The sequence below is a fragment of the Schistocerca americana genome, chromosome 2, assembly GCF_021461395.2.
Source record: "Schistocerca americana isolate TAMUIC-IGC-003095 chromosome 2, iqSchAmer2.1, whole genome shotgun sequence".
NCBI classification, from domain to species: Eukaryota; Metazoa; Arthropoda; class Insecta; order Orthoptera; family Acrididae; genus Schistocerca; species Schistocerca americana.
Genome location: NC_060120.1, coordinates 796,703,137 through 796,720,107, shown reverse-complemented (window position 1 = coordinate 796,720,107; position 16,971 = coordinate 796,703,137). Strand labels below are relative to the sequence as shown.

At 43.2% G+C, this 16,971-nt stretch overlaps 1 pseudogene; it reads left to right on the top strand.

Moving 5' to 3' along the window:
* The first annotated feature begins 1,094 nt into the window (after positions 1 to 1,094).
* On the top strand, positions 1,095 to 1,212 carry LOC124596935 (annotated as a pseudogene).
* The last annotated feature ends 15,759 nt before the right edge of the window (positions 1,213 to 16,971 follow it).

Sequence of the window (16,971 nt, the reverse complement as noted above, 5' to 3'; positions counted from 1 at the left end):
CCTTAATAGCTTGCCCGAATTCCTATTTTCTCATTCATTATTAAACCTACCCCTGAATTACCCCTGGTTTTGCAATTATAACCGAAACTCATCTGACCAGAAGTCCTGTTCAACCGGCCACCGAACGTTAATAATTCCCACTACATCCAACTTCAACCTATCTATTCGGCTTCTTAACTCTTCTGAAATATTTGCGCGATTAAGGGATCTAACATTCCATGCTCCGACACGTAGACTGACAGTTTTGTTTTTCCTGATGACACATCCTCCTGAGTAGTCCCAATCCGGAGATCCCAGTGAGGAACTATTTTACCTCAAGAACATTTTACCCAATGCCACCATTCTTTAACCACACAGTAGAGCTGCACACCCGCGGGAAAAATAACGACTGTAGTTTCCCCTTGCTTTCAGTTGTTCGTAGACCCAGCACAGCAAGGCCATGTTGGCTGAATTTACACGGCCAGATCAGTCAATCCAACAGACTGTTGAATTTGCAACTACTGAAAAGGCTGCTGCCCTCTGTCTCCCGCGCGACTGCTACGGTCGCAGGTTCGAATCCTGCCTCGGGCATGGATATGTGTGATGTCCTTAGGTTAGTTAGGTTTAAGTAGTTCTAAGTTCTAGAGGACTGATGACCACAGCTGTTAAGTCCCATAGTGCTCAGAGCCATTTGAACCATTTGAACCCTCTGTCTCGCCTCTCAGTAGGTACGGCAATCCGTATCTTTGAGGCATGCAAGTTACCCCATTGCAGCAAGGGCCATGGTTCGAAATTGAAAAGCTCATTTCATCCGAGAAGCTAAAGTGGTTTTATAAAAACATCTTGTAGATTGGAGTGTTTAGAAAGGACAAGGACAAGGGATTATTTTCTTCAAGAAGAAGTACAAACATGTCATTGCGAGGTTATAGGGTATTTACAGTTTCAAAAATACCGAGTTATAATTCTTATACTCTACAAACCACCACTCTTATAGTATAGGTATCCCCCAGGTGTTATTCATCCAGCAAGTTTTCCCATCTGCGCTAAGAAACTCAGAAAGTTGTAAAACGGTAAAAAAATACCTCCGAATTATCTCTGTTATGCATGCCATAAGGGCCAACGGCCTTGCCGCAGTGGTAACACCGGTTCCCATCAGATCACCGAAGTTGAGCGCTGTCGGGCAGGGCTAGCACTTGGATGGATGACCATCCGGTCTGCCGAGCGCTGTTGGCAAGCGGGGTGCACTCAGCCCTTGTGAGGCAAACTGAGGAGCTACGTGATTGAGAAGTAGCGGCTCCGGTCTCGTAAACTGACATACGGCCGGGAGAGCGGTGTGCTGACCACATGCCCCTCCATATCCGCATCCAGTGACGCCTATGGGCTGAGGATGACACGGCGGCCGGTCGTCCCGTTGGGCCTTGATGGCCTGTTCTGGAGGATTATAGTATAGTATGGATGCCATAAGAGCCCTGCAGTTCAATTGTTATCTGCCAATCTCTACTTCCGTTTGCTTTATTTGAATTCGAGGCAACGAATTATAGCAAGACGGACTTGGATTATAATTATGCAAGTGAAGGGAAATCTCCGGGAAAGTCAAATCGCAAACTAGTGACGTAAACGACCATGTAAAGCTCCTTGTTGCATCGTATCTTCTTATTCTATCCCTATTCTGTATTCATTTACTTCGTGAGTACATCGTTCGATACTTATTATTTAGATACTCTGCGACAAAAATAGTACGCTTCCGAGTACAAATTACGGGTGAGAAAACATGTTGACTAACAGCTGTCAAAGTGCCGGTTTTTCCCGCGCCTAGTCTGCTGATGAGCGGTGTAATGCCAGGATAAGCCGTGGAACACGGATGTCAAACGAGAGTTACGCATCTGACGACAGCTTCGTCGCAGAGTGTCAATTAAACTGATTCCGATGTTCTGCGAAATTCTGAACAAGATCAACCGGTTACCTCATTAACTCAAATTTCACGAAGGAAGTGTCTCCTATTTGACAACGTTGGACGATAAATATATAAGTCTACTAACAAATATATAGTACATATCAAAGCAATTTGGATATCAGTGAAATTCACCCGATCTACCCGGGAAAAAATTACGTCTACAACTGCTTGGTGTACACTTAAAACATCGAACAGCCAAGAAAAACACAGACACGATCCTGCCGAAAAAAGAGAGGTTCAAAACTATTTAACCTAGTGAAAGCATTTCCCTCCATCTTGTCTGAAACTAAGAAAATCATAGTCTGTAAAACGTAAAAGATCGCAATCTTCTCAGATCTCCCAATTACTCAGTAGCTGTTTTCACGTACCATTGTGTGCGTGAGGCGTTTAAAATGAATACCGAATTGCAGCCTTCTTTCAACATCACATGCTAATTATCAGAATCAAATAATTAAATTACAAATACTTGGAAACTATAAAGAATAATAGTGTGGCAGATTTTGTCACTGTGTACAGTTGGAGGGGGAGGGTGTAGGGAGAGAGGGCGCTCGCGTACATTTGAGGGACCTTGTGAACCGTCTCTGACCTCAACATCGATGACACATGATTGCAAATTTTTCTTCTTTTGTGTTATTGAGCCTCTGCTGCGCTTTTTTTCCTAATACTCACAGTGGGCAAAAATTCAGTCGACTTCAGCAAACGTAAAGCTGATACCGTGTAAATCGCCTCTAGCCTTGATAATGGGCATAGTTCGGCAGGAAGAGTGTCCACAAGTACCTTCACGCATTCCGTACCAAGCTGAGGTCACTCATATATGACTGGATTACTACCGAACTGCGAGAATGTTGGTTGCTATGTTTCAACTGCTGCTGCAATTAGTCTCAGGTATTTTCTTGGGATCACAATTGGAAGTGACTTAAATTCAAAGAAAAAGTACCAGTGGTAGCTGAGGAGTTTATACCAAATTAATTAATTAGTGATGGTACTGATCCCCACACGTCAGAAGACTGTTGTAGAAACAACGAAAGAAGCATACCAAATTTAAAAGAATGCAAAATCTCTATCATTGCTGATGTTTTACTGAAGCTCGAAATTCAGGGAGGACTTCAGTGCGGAATCATTTAATTGTTTACCCAACGAAACTCCGTCTCGAAATCTGGCAGAAAATCCGAAGATCTTCAGCTCATATATAAAGTACACCAGCAAGAAAAAACCATCAGTACCTTCACTGCGCGATACCAATGGTAATATTATCGTTGACAGTGCCACTAACGCGGAGCTATTAAACACAGTGTTCCTTAATTCCTTCACCAAAGAGGATGAAGTAAATATTCCATAATTGGAATCACGAATAGCTGCCAGTCTAATTTAGAATCAGGCATTGTCTGTGTAGCGAAGCAGCTTGTATCACTTAATAAAGGCAAGTCTTCTGCTCCAGACTGTATAGCAATTAGGTTTCATTCAGAATATGCTAACATAATATCTCAATACTTTACGATCCTATACAACCGCTCGACCGACGAAACAATCGAACCTAAAAACTCGGAAATTGCACGGATCACTCCAATACTCAAGAAAGGAAACAGGAGAAATCCGATGAATCACAGACCCGTTCTACTGACTACAATTTGCAGTAGCATTTTGGAAACATATTGTGTTCGAACATCATTAATTACACAAGGAAAAGGGTCTGTTGACACATAGCACAAATTCAGAAAACATTGTTTTTGTGAAACACAACTAGCTCTTTATTCCCAGTACGTAATGAGTGATTCCATATTACTAGATTTTCAGAAGGCTTTTGACACTGTTCCTCATAAGAGACGTCTAATCAAATTGCGTACATATGGAGTATCGTCACAGTTATTTTACTGGATTCGTGGTTTCCTGTAAGAAAGGTAGCAGTTCATAGTATTTGATGGAAAGTCGTGGAGTAAAACAGTGGTGACAGCTGGTTTTCCCCAAGAAAGTGATACAGGCCATTTGCTGTTCCTGGTGTATATAAATGACTTAAGAGACAATCTGAGCAGCCCTCTTACATTTTCTGCAGACGATGCTGTCATTTATTGTCTAGTTAAGTCACGAGAAGATCAAAACCAATTGCAAAATGACTTAGACGCGATATTTGTATGATGCGAAAAAGGGCAGTTTACTCCAAATATGGAAAAATGTGAGGTCATACATATGATTACTAAAATAAATCCGTTAAATTTCGGTTACATATTAAACCACACGAATTTAAAGGCTGTCAGTTGAAATAAATACCTAGGAATTACATTTACGAACAATTTAAATTGGAACGATTACATGGAGAAGGCACGCCAAAGACTGCGTTTTATTGGCAGAACACTTTGAAGATGCAACAAGTGCACTGAAGGGACTGCCTACCCTATGTTTGTCGATTGTCTTCTAGAGTACTGCTGTGCGGTACGGGATCCTCACGAGTTGGGATTGGCGGATGACATAGAAAAAATTCAAAGAATGGGAGTGCGTTTTATACTATTGCGAAATAGGTGAGAAAGCATCACGTATATGATAAGCGAATTGAGGTTCCAGTCAATAAAATAAGGACGTTTTTCAATGGATCTATTAATATTGATGAACTTCATAATGGTCAGTGCGCGTAGCTATTAAAGCAAATAAAATTATTTAAAACACAGTCTGATGGAATAACGTCCTTCTTGAAAAGGCGTTTTTCGTTGCGGCGAGATGTTGTCATGAAATTTCCATCACCAACTTTGACCTCAGAATGCGAAATTATTTTATTTACGCCAACTCACACATATCCTAGTAAAATAAAAGAAATCGGAGTGCTCATTTTTTCCACGCGCTGTTAGAGAGTAGAACGGCGGGGAAAAGTCTGCTTTGAAAAATCCTCCGCCAGGTGCTTGAGCGTGAATTGTAGAATATTTAGATGAAGATGTAAATGATTAGTGGGACAATCGATGTGTGACAGGGTGTCTGAATGGTCGTCAGACCAGGAACGTATGAGTGCATCTCTGTGAACACAGCTGTTGTCATCTACAAAGACGGGGGTAGCCACTGCATATTCACCACACTATGAAAGTGTAGAAGAAGGAGAAAAACATGGTAAAGGGGAATGTGGAAATAAACAGCTTACCTGTGTTCACGGTAACCAGGATGTTTGCTTCCAAGTCACGCTACAAAAAATAACCCTAAAAATCACAGAACATCCACCAACCTAAACTGTATCCTCCACGAACTGCAGTGTAAACATCTTACTGGATGGGGACCGATGACCGTCGCAGTCTGGTCCCTTTAGTCCCACAAACCAATCTTACTGGATGATGCGTGTATTCGACGGCTTGGAACGTTTGACTGGAAGCGTGTAGAGTGATCCGACAAGCCACAATTTCTCCTCTTTTCCGTTACTGTCTAGTTTCCGTGTTTTGCTTCGTTCAATGAAGACCTGCAGATTTACACGGTGGCAAAAAGTCATGGGATACCTTCTAATATCGTGCCGGACCTCCTTATGCCCGGAATAGTGTAGCAACTCAATGTGGCATGGACTCAAAAAGTCGTTGGACGTTCCCTGCAGAAATATTGAGCCATTCTGCCTATATAGTCATAAATAACTGCGAAAGTTTTGCCGGTGCAGGCTTTTGTGTACGATCTGACCTCTCAATTATGTCCCGTTAATGTTCGTTGGGATTCTTGTCGGGCGATATGGGTGATCAAACCATTTACTCGGTTCAGAATGTTCTTCAAACAAATCGCAGACAATTGCAGCCCGGTAACGTGCCGCATCGTTGTTTGGAAAAAATCAAGTCTATGAATGGCAGCAAATGGTCTCCGAGTAGCCGAACATATTCATTTCCAGTCAATGACCGGTCAGCTGGACCAGAGGATCCAGTCAGTTCCACGTAAACATAGGCCACATCATTGGGAAGCCACCAGCAGCTCGCATAGGGCCTTGTTGGCAACCTGTATCCACAGTCTCCTGGGGTCTGCGGAACACTCGGACCCTACCATCAGCTCATACCAACTGAAATCAGGAGTCGTCTGACTAGGTCACGGTTTCCCGTCGACCAGAGTCCAACGAATATACACTACTGGCCATTAAAATAGCTACACCAAGAAGAAATGCAGATGAAAAACGGGTATTTATTGGACAAAAATATTATATTAGAACTGACATGTGATTACATTTTCACGCAATTTGGGTGCATAGATCCTGAGAAATCAGTACGCAGAACAACCACCTCTGGCCGTAATAACGGCCTTGATACGCCTGGGCATTGAGGCAAACAGAGCTTGGATGGCGTGTACAGGTACAGCTGCCCATGCAGCTCAAACACGATACCACAGTTCATCAAGAGTAGTGACTGGCGTATTGTGACGAGCCAGTTGTTCGGCCACCATTGACCAGACGTTTTCAATTGGTGAGAGATCTGGAGAATGTGCTGGCCAGGGCAGCAGTCGAACATTTTCTGTATCTAGAAAGACCCGTACAGGACCTGAAACGTGCGGTCGTGCGTTATCTTGTTGAAATGTAGGGTTTCGCAGTGATCGAATGAAGGGTAGACCACGGGTCGTAACACATCTGAAATGTAACGTCCACTGTTCAAAGTGCCGTCAATGCGAACAAGAGGTGACCGAGACGTGTAACCAATGGCACCCCATACCATCACGCCGGGTGATACGACAGTATGGCAATGACGAATACACGCGTCCAATGTGCGTTCACTGCGATGTCGCCAAACACGGATGCGACCATCATGATGCTGTAAACAGAACCTGGATTCATCCGAAAATATGACGTTTTGCCATTCGTGCACCCAGGTTCGTCGATGAGTACACCATCGCAGGCGCTGCTGAATGTGATGCAGCGTGAAGGGTAACCGCAGCCACGGTCTTTGAGCTGATAGTCCATGCTGCTGCAAACGTAGTCGAACTGTTCGTGCAGATGGTTGATCTGTTGACTCAGGGATCGAGGCGTGGCTGCACGATCCGTTACAGCCATGCTGATAAGATGCCTGTCATCTCGACTGCTAGTGATACGAGGCCGTTGGGATCCAGCACAGCGTTCCGTATTACCTTCCTGAACCCACCGATTCCATATTTTGCCAACAGTCATTGGATCTCGACCAACGCGAGCCGCAATATCGTGATACGATAAACCGCTATCGCGATAGGCTACAATCCGACCTTTATCAAAGTCGGAAACGTGATAGTACGCATTTCTCCTCCTTGCAAGAGGCATCACAATAACGTTTCACCAGGCAACGCCGGTCAACTGCTGTTTGTGTATGAGAAATCGGTTGGAAACTTTCCTCATGTCAGCACGGTGTAGGTGCCGCCACCGGCGCCAATCTTGTTTGAATACTCTGAAAAGCTAATCATTTGCATATCACAGCATCTTCTTCCTGTCGGTTAAATTTCGCGTCTGTAGCACGTCATCTTCTTGGTGTAGCAATTTTAATGGCGAGTAGCGTAGCTATGAGACCAGGAGAGGTGCTGCAGCCGACGCCTTGCTGATACCAAAGAAACTCACGTCCGTCGTCTGCTGCCATAGCCTATTAATGCCATATTTCGCATCACTGTCCTAACGGGTACGTTCGTCGTAAATCCCACATTGATTTCTGCGGTTATTGCGCGCAATGTTTCTTGTTTATTAGCACTGATAACTATAGGCAAACGCCGCCGTTCTCGGTCATTATGTGAAGGCCGACGACCACTGCGTTCTCCGCGGCGAGACGTAACTACTGAAATTTGGCAATGTCTGCACACTCTTGACACCAAGGATCTCGGAATATTGAATTCCCTAACGATTTCCGAAATCGAGTGTCCCATGCGTCTATCTCCACCTACAATTCCGCGTTCAAAGTCTATTAATTCCCGTCGTGCGGCAGTAACCATATCGGACACCTTTCCACATGAATCATCTAAGCACAACTGACTGCTCCGCCAGTGCACTGTCCTTTTATAGCTTGTGTACGCGATACTACCACCATGTGCATATATGCATTTCGCTATCCCATGACATTCGTCACCTCAGCGTATATGCCGCTGTGAGCAATGGCCTTTTCAGAGGTAGCCGGGCCAAACGTTTATTTCTATGCAGTTCCCTCAGCAACGTTCGTTCTCAAACTGGTTGCCATGGACCTGCCTTCTCTGCCAGCAGCAGCTGTCGGATTTGAAAACGGTTATTGACGAAGCGTGACACCCGTCTCCGGTCCCTGTCGGTTAAGAGCTTTTTTACGATAACAGTTCTTATGTTATGTATGCACTATACATTGTAGATAGGTGAACAGACCGTGTTAAGCAGGCACCTTCATTTACGGTGTTGTCAAGGGCACGGCCAAACACGATAGCCCAGTGGTCGTCAAACTGCGGCCCGCAGGCCACATACAGTACAAATCAAGTATTCGTGCGGCTTGTGGTTCGTCATCCGTACTTTCTAAATACTAGCGAACCTTGCAATGCTTCGCAATTGCTAAATATGTATGGGAATTAAGATATGCGTGCTTCTCTCCTTCCCCCTCCATCACTTCCCTCAATCCCCCTCTCTTTGTCGTCCTCCTCCTCCCCACTATCTCCGTCCAGCTCCTCATCACCCTCCTCCGTATCTCTGCCTATCACCTTCCCGCCACTCTCCGTCTTGTGCTCCCTCAACTCTCTGTCCATATCCTCCTTCCCCTTCTTTATATCCATTTCATCCCTCCTCCTCTGTTCGTCTTCTCCCGCCCCCTGTCTCTGACGTTATTTATTGTTACTGCAAACGGAAACTTGATTCGAAACATAAATAAAAATAAATGGGTCAGTCGATTGGAATCATCAGTACACAGGGTATGAGAGAGACCTTTTCAGCTGCTGGAACTGTGAGGATAGTAACTTTAATGTCAGTATTTCGCATGGTTTTAATCTACAAACAGGTAGGGTTATAAAGTTAGCCATAAACACAACTGTCCTGTAATCGAGTGTTGGATCTATCTGAATGCCTAACATTCAGTTCGAATAGTCAAGTTTGGTCGTCTGTTTAGTCGAAATTTCAAATTACTTTGTGCGTAAGCGCCAACTCAACCAGTCGAACTCGCCAATCATTCCGCAATCATAATGGATCGATCTTGCGAAATTATTATTCGATTTGCATCCTAAAGCTGCCAGTCAGTCTCATTGACACAAATGGTTCAAATGGCTCTCAGCACTATGGGACTTAACATCTGAGGTCATCAGTCCCCTAGAACTTAGAACTACTTAAACGTAATTAACCTAAGGACAGTACACACATCCATTCCCGAGGCAGGATTCGAACCTACGACCGTAGCGGTCGCGAGGTTCCATGTAGCGCCTAGAACCGCTCGCCCACCCCGGCCGGCTCTCATTGACTCAATGGTCATGTAGCTGGCCTGCGCTGAGCGTACGCCGGCCGATATTTCGACACGTCACTGGTGGCATTTTTTCCAAAGAAATAATCCAGGAACTGAAATCAACTGAATGTTGGCAACACACTAATTTACCACGAACGTATATCAATTCAATCTTTGCAACACACGAAAAATATGAATACTATCGATAATACACTGAAATATCGCTTTCAACTATATTCTTTTTCGCGAAATGTCAATATCAAATGCAGAATTTGAGAATTTGTAGTTGTTATGAAAACATGCGATTGCAACAGTGTCAAAACTGATGTCACTTTCTTATGAAAACATGTGGTAACAGAACTGTCAAACCGACCTTCACATTTTCACACAAAAATGCATACAAATTTTCTACTTTCCTGGGATATTTTCGAGAAATTTTCTTTCATACAAACCTCGCCAGATGCAGGGATAATAATATTTTAAAACATGCTTAATTTAACTGACGCTGGTGAATTTAACGGTGAGCGAAGTAAAGCTGTCCTCTTAATTCAGGGGCAGAGCGTCCACTGCGAGGTTAGAGGATGTGAGGGGTGGGAATATTTTATTGTTTGCCTTCCAGTACTGACAAATTACGGGCTTGGTTGACTCGTACCGATGCTGCTACGGTAGAAGTTTTGACACAGAAGAAACATAGATTTGTGAATGAGCATTATATAGACGGTCATCTCAAATGCGGTAAATATTTTTATCGAGTCATATGAAATTAAATTAAGGATGTTGTAAACATGCAACGAGAAGAAGAAAAATTACATTCACAACATTTATTGGGTACTAGAATCCATTTTCGCTGTTTGTTGGACGGAAATACATGTTTATTTGAATAGAATGGCCTAAAATAATTAGAGAGAAATATATGTTTACTGAATAGAAGGGCATAAAATAATTTACTGAAAGTAGTGTCGTCGGCAGCAGCAAAATTTTTGAACTTCTGGGGTAACATATGGATTCAGGGATAAAAAAAATTCAGGTTTCATTGAAGTGATCCAATCATGGAACCATTTTACAGGTCGTTAAAAGATGTGAAGTGTTGCTCCGAAAGCCCATGCAAAATGGACCGAAAGTGTTAGTAATCGGTTGGGACAATGGCGGGTGGGGTAAAAAATCCCATAGAAGTCCCTTCAAGGTTTCCATCACTCTGCAAAAAATGTTCAAATGTGTGTGCAATCTTATGGGACAGTTCCTAAGCTTACACACTACTTAACCTAAATTATCCTAAGGACAAACACACACATCCATGCCCGAGGGAGGATACGAACCTTCGCCGGGATCAGCCGCACAGTCCGTGACTGCAGCGCCCAGACCGCTCGGCTGATCCCGCGCGGCTTCCATCACTCTGCCATGAAGCAGAATGACTTTGTTCTGCATTTGAACACGTTCCGGGCGTTGGTGTATAAGTGCGCGATTGTGACTGAGTAAAAATTGTGCATCGTACCGCCCGGCCGGGCTGCAGCAGCTTCAACCACACCATATCGACCAGGACACATTCTGTCATCGACCATGTAATAGACCTCTACTTTCGGATAACTGAAATAACTGATAACACGTCTTCCTAATTTCCCGGGGAAAACGCATCGGTTCCGAAGAACAAATTAAATAAAAAAAATGTAGAATCAATTAAAACCGAATCGTTATTGCGTGACTACTTATAGGCAATAACGAACGAAAGAATTTTGATAAATGGTAAAAAACTGCAAAGTATTTAGTGAAATTTCTGATAATTACTTTAAATACTTTTCAGTTTAGATTGTAATGCCTATAAAAATTCCAGCTAGTTCATTGACAGCTGTTAATCAATTTGGAAAAGTATTTACAAAGTTGTTGTTGTTGTTGTTGTCTTCAGTCCTGAGACTGGTTTGATGCAGCTCTCCATGCTACTCTATCCTGTGCAAGCTTCTTCATCTCCCAGTACTTACTGCAACCTACATCCTTCTGAATCTGCTTAGTGTATTCATCTCTTGGTCTCCCTCTACGATTTTTACCCTCCACGCTGCCCTCCAATACTAAATTGGTGATCCCTTGATGCCTCAGAATATGTCCTAGCAACCGGCCCCTTCTTCTTGTGAAGTTGTGCCACAAGCTCCTCTTCTCCCCAATTCTATTCAATACCTCCTCATTAGGTATGTGTTCTACCCATCTAATCTTCAGCATTCTTCTGTAGCACCACATTTCTAAAGCTTCTATTCTCTTCTTGTCCAAACTATTTATGGTCCATGTTTCACTTCCATACATGGCTACACTCCATACAAATACTTTCAGAAACGACTTCCTGACACTTAAATCTATACTCGATGTTAACAAATTTCTCTTCTTCAGAAACGCTTTCCTTGCCATTGCCAGTCTACATTTTATATCCTCTCTACTTCGACCATCATCAGTTATTTTACTCCCCAAATAGCAAAACTCCTTTACTACTTTAAGTGTCTCATTTCCTAATCTAATTCCCTCAGCATCACCCGACTTAATTCGACTACATTCCATTATTCTCGTTTTGCTTTTGTTGATGTTCATCTCGTATCCTCCTTTCAAGACACTGTCCATTCCGTTCAACTGCTCTTCCAAGTGTTTCGCTGTCTCTGACAGAATTACAATGTCATCGGCGAACCTCAAAGTTTTTATTTCTTCTCCATGGACTTTAATACCTATTCCGACCGAGTGAGGTGGCGCAGTGGCTAGCACACTGGACTCGCATTCGGGAGGACGACGGTTCAATCCCTCGTCCGGCCATCCTGATTTAGGTTTTCCGTGATTTCCCTAAATCACTCCAGGCAAATGCCGGGATAGTTCCTTGGGAAGGGCACGGCCGACTTCCTTCTCCGTCCTTCCCTAATCCGATGAGACCGATGACCTCGCTGTTTGGTCTCTTCCTCCAAACCAACCAACCAACCTATTCCGAATTTTTCTTTTGTTTCCTTTACTGCTTGTTCAATATACAGATTGAATAACATCGGGGACAGGCTACAACCCTGTCTCACTCCCTTCCCAACCGCTGCTTCCCTTTCATGCCCCTCGACTCTTATAACTGCCATCTGGTTTCTGTACAAATTGTAAATAGCCTTTCGCTCCCTGTATTTTACCCCTGCCACCTTTAGAATTTGAAAGAGAGTATTCCAGTCAACATTGTCAAAATCTTTCTCTAAGTCTACAAATGCTAGAAATGTAGGTTTGCCTTTCCTTAATCTATTTTCTAAGATAAGTCGTAGGGTCAGTATTGCCTCACGTGTTCCAACATTTCTGCGGAATCCAAACTGATCTTCCCCGAGGTCGGCTTCTATCAGTTTTTCCATTCGTCTGTAAATAATTCGCGTTAGTATTTTGCAGCTGTGACTTATTAAACTGATTGTTCGGTAATTTTCACATCTGTCAACACCTGGTTTCTTTGGTATTGGAATTATTATATTCTTCTTGAAGTCTGAGGGTATTTCGCCTGTCTCATACATCTTGCTCACCAGATGGTAGAGTTTTGTCAGGACTGGCTCTCCCAAGGCCGTCAGTAGTTCCAATGGAATATTGTCTACTCCCGGGGCCTTGTTTCGACTCAGGTCTTTTAGTGCTCTGTCAAACTCTTCACGCAGTATCATATCTCCCATTTCATCTCCATCTACATCCTCTTCCATTTCCATAATATTGTCCTCAAGTACATCGTCCTTGTATAGACCCTCTATATACTCCTTCCACCTTTCTGCTTTCCCTTCTTTACTTAGAACTGGGTTTCCATCTGAGCTCTTAATATTCATACAAGTGGCTCTCTTTTCTCCAAAGGTCTCTTTAATTTTTCTGTAGGCAGTATCTATCTTACCCCTAGTGAGATAAGCCTCTACATCCTTACATTTGTCCTCTAGCCATCCCTGATTAGCCATTTTGCACTTCCTGTCAATCTCATTTTTGAGACGTTTGTATTCCCTTTTGTTTTGTAATTTACAAAGTAGTTAACGCAAAACAATCAGGTAGGAACGGGCACACCAACGCTGACTCGAGCTCAGATTCGAAGCCACAGATAACAGCATTAAATAAATCTTGTCGTCAAATCATAAACACAAACAGCGCTAAGCATATGCAACTGACTGCTATTTTTTTGACACTCAGTTTGAGTAATAAATAGCTTCGCGCAGCCTGCCATATTAATTACTGTTAATATTTTTACTGTTGTAATTGTTCTTAAATAAATATTTTCTGTTAAGCTAAATATGTCTTATTAGCGCGTCACGTTCATCAAATAACTACTGATTAACTTTTGCATAACACTGTTACGTATTTTGAAAATGAGAGGAGAAATATTGGTCACACAAAGAAATTAAACATTCTTATCTACAACAAACTTTAAAGAAATCACTGAAATTACTTTTTCATAATCACTGAATATTAATACCCTATTTTTAAATGAAGATTTTGCTTAGCAACAAAGTGGATTATGAAATTAATACCCCCTAGCTGCATACAGGCGTTGATACAAGCCAACGGGGACAGTTTAAAATGTGTGCCCCGACCAGGACTCGAACCCGGGATCTTACATAGCAGACGTTCTAGCCATCTTTTTTTTTTTTTCGTCGCATGACATCCGTTCAAGTTCGTTTGTTGATCCTTCCACTCAAAATGGCTCTGAGCACTATGGGACTCAACATCTTAGGTCACAAGTCCCCTAGAACTTAGAACTACTTAAACCTAACTAACCTAAGGACATCACACACATCCATGCCCGAGGCAGGACTCGAACCTGCGACCGTAGCAGTCCCGCGGTTCCAGACTGCAGCGCCAGAACCGCACGGCCACCGCGGCCGGCTTGATCCTTCCACTCAGTTTTAATTAATAATGACAGACTGGACCCCACTGGTAATTGTACAGGTTTAAGCAGTGGTAACACAGCGTTAACGTTAAGTTGGTAATTATTCACAAAATGAAACTACTAGCTGGCTAACCTTGATAAGACTTCCAAACATTAAAGTTGGTGTGACTGCTGGTGCTGCTTAAGGTTATAGTCTCTGACAGCGCGTGGCAACAGGGTTCTACGAGCGTCGCTTTACAATAAACGATTATGGACCCTAGTATTCTTCTTTCATATTAATTCCTCTTGATGCTTTTAGCACTGCCCCCAATTAACACCGCATTTATATCTGGCCATGACACACAACTCTTCTAGTTTGATGCCTTGCACTAAATACCGCTAGCAAACACTACGCCCAAGCGCTTCTGTCAGACTCTACTTCTGTCAGACTCCACTGCACAAGAGCTCGCGCCAGACACAAATGCATCGTGCGCGTCCGCACTCAGCGTAGTGTTCCCTACTTCAAATATACCCTTTGACTGTTTACAACAGCAGATCGCCCTTACTAAACCAGCGTGTTCCACTGCATGGTATTGCATAAGTCTTTTTTAGATACTGTATTTAAACTACATAATCATGTTCATTCAAAAGAAAATATTTGCAAAACAGATAACAGAAAACATTAGTCCACTGCTCGAAATTAGAACATTAATACCGAGAAAATTTCTTATGTTAGACACTGTGTTGTTGCGTTGCAACCTCAAAGTCGTTATCTTTGAATCATCCAAGTGATCCGTGCACGTTATTTCCGAAACAGTGTGTTCTCCATACGCTTCCACTGGTAAACGATTACTTTCCATAGCAGATTTCTTGAGACGAAATCAGAAGAATAACACTTCTATCAGATGCTATTCATAGACACAAACACCGACATCTTAAAGCCACTAAATAGGTATGTCCTTCTATATCTACTCGAAAGTCACAAAGAGATGTGAAAGCCTAATATTTCTACTGCTAAACAGGTCCCATGTCGATGTCCGCTATGCTGCACTAGTACAACTACTGCCGTGCCTTCGTCAGTAGCGAGAAGTAATTTATGCTCCCTATAGTAAACATATGTGACCACGTCTCATATAGTATAATGCAGTCAAATATAAGTACAGTTACTATTATTAATTAATTACTCATCAGCTCATATGGACAAAAGACATCGTCAGCAGTTATAATACCACAACTCTGGGCTCCCTTAGGGTGGCACAAATCTGGAACGCAGAAGAATCGCAGCGTAATATTCTGAATGGTACCGGCTGTTAACGATCACCATTAAGGGACAGGCTGCCAACTTATCGCGCCCGTACTTTGGCTAGTCTATTGGGTGCTCATAACACGCTAATTCACGTAGGTTACCAATTAATAATGAGATCGGTACTTATGCTTCCCGAGGTTCAAATGGTTCAAATGGCTCTGAGCACTATGGGACTTAACTTCTGAGGTCATCAGTCGCCTTGAACTTAGAACTAATTAAATCTAACTAACTTAAGGACACACACACATCCATGCCCGAGGCAGGATTCGAACCTGCGACCGGAGCGGTCACGCGGTTCCAGACTGAAGCGCCCTTAACCGCACGGCCACACCGGCCGGCTGCTTCCCGAACTGCTACCACACAATGTCAGTATTGGCTCTTGAGATCTGCAGTTTGAAGACCACTGCAATAGCTCCTTTTTGCTATTCTGTCACGTCTCTAGGTTGATCCGTACAACCGACAAGCACATACACATCACTTCACTTTCTTGACTTAAATCCGCGGACGACCACCTGCTTCCTGTTCTGCACCATCTGCTGTGCTCAAAAGCGACCAGTGTGCTTATTAACGGGCTGAATAAAATTAATTTCTTAGAGTGCTTTATAGTCTGTACGAAACTCATACAATAAATACCTTGTTGCCCAAACTGAGGCATCGATAGTACACTTCCAGTAACGTCTGTAACATTATGCAGAGAAACAGTAGCAGCAGCGGCAACAGTGTACACAGTGCACGCATATAATCGTCATTGAACAGTCCTTAAATACGTTCCAAGCAGACTTCAGCTGCTGTACTGTCCTTAAGTCACTGATACTAGTAGACCAGAATGAGATTTTCACTATGAAATGGAGTGTGCACTGATACGAAACTTCCTGGCAGATTAACTGTGTGCCGGACCGAGACTCGAACTGGGGACCTTTGCCTTTCGCGGGAAAGTGCCCTACCAACTGAGCTACCCAAGCACGACTCACGACCCGTCCTAACAGCTTCAATTCTGCCAATACGTCGTCTCCTACCTTCCAAACTTCACAGAAGCTCTTCTACGAACATTGCAGAACTAGCACTACCCTTTCGGTGTGTGGCGGAGCGTACTTCCTATACTCCCGCCTCCTTCCCGCCCCGTTTCAGTTCCAGTCGCCATTGTTGGCAGCAGGAATGACTATTTTTGTGCCTCCATACGTGCTTTAATGACGTAGTCTTCTCGTGAGATGTGCGTAGGGGGAAGCAATAAGTTACTTAACTGGTATAGGAAGGTAAGCTTTCCAAAAGCTAATTGTGGATCACATCGCGATGAAGAACGCCTCTTTTGTAGCGCCTGCTACTGGAGTTGGATGAGCATCTTCGCAACGCTTTCTCTGTTTCTTTGGATCTTCTCTATCAGTATTGCCTATTAATGCCCGTACATAGATAAGCAAGATTCGAGTATCGATCGAACAACGGTTTTGTAAACCACTTGTTTCGTTGGTGGACTACGTATTCCTCCAATAAGTCTAGCGCTAACGTTTCTATGTCTCAAATCGCCTTGCATGCACATTTCCAAGTATTTAATGGATGCAAGTGTCACCAGTAATCAAAACATTAC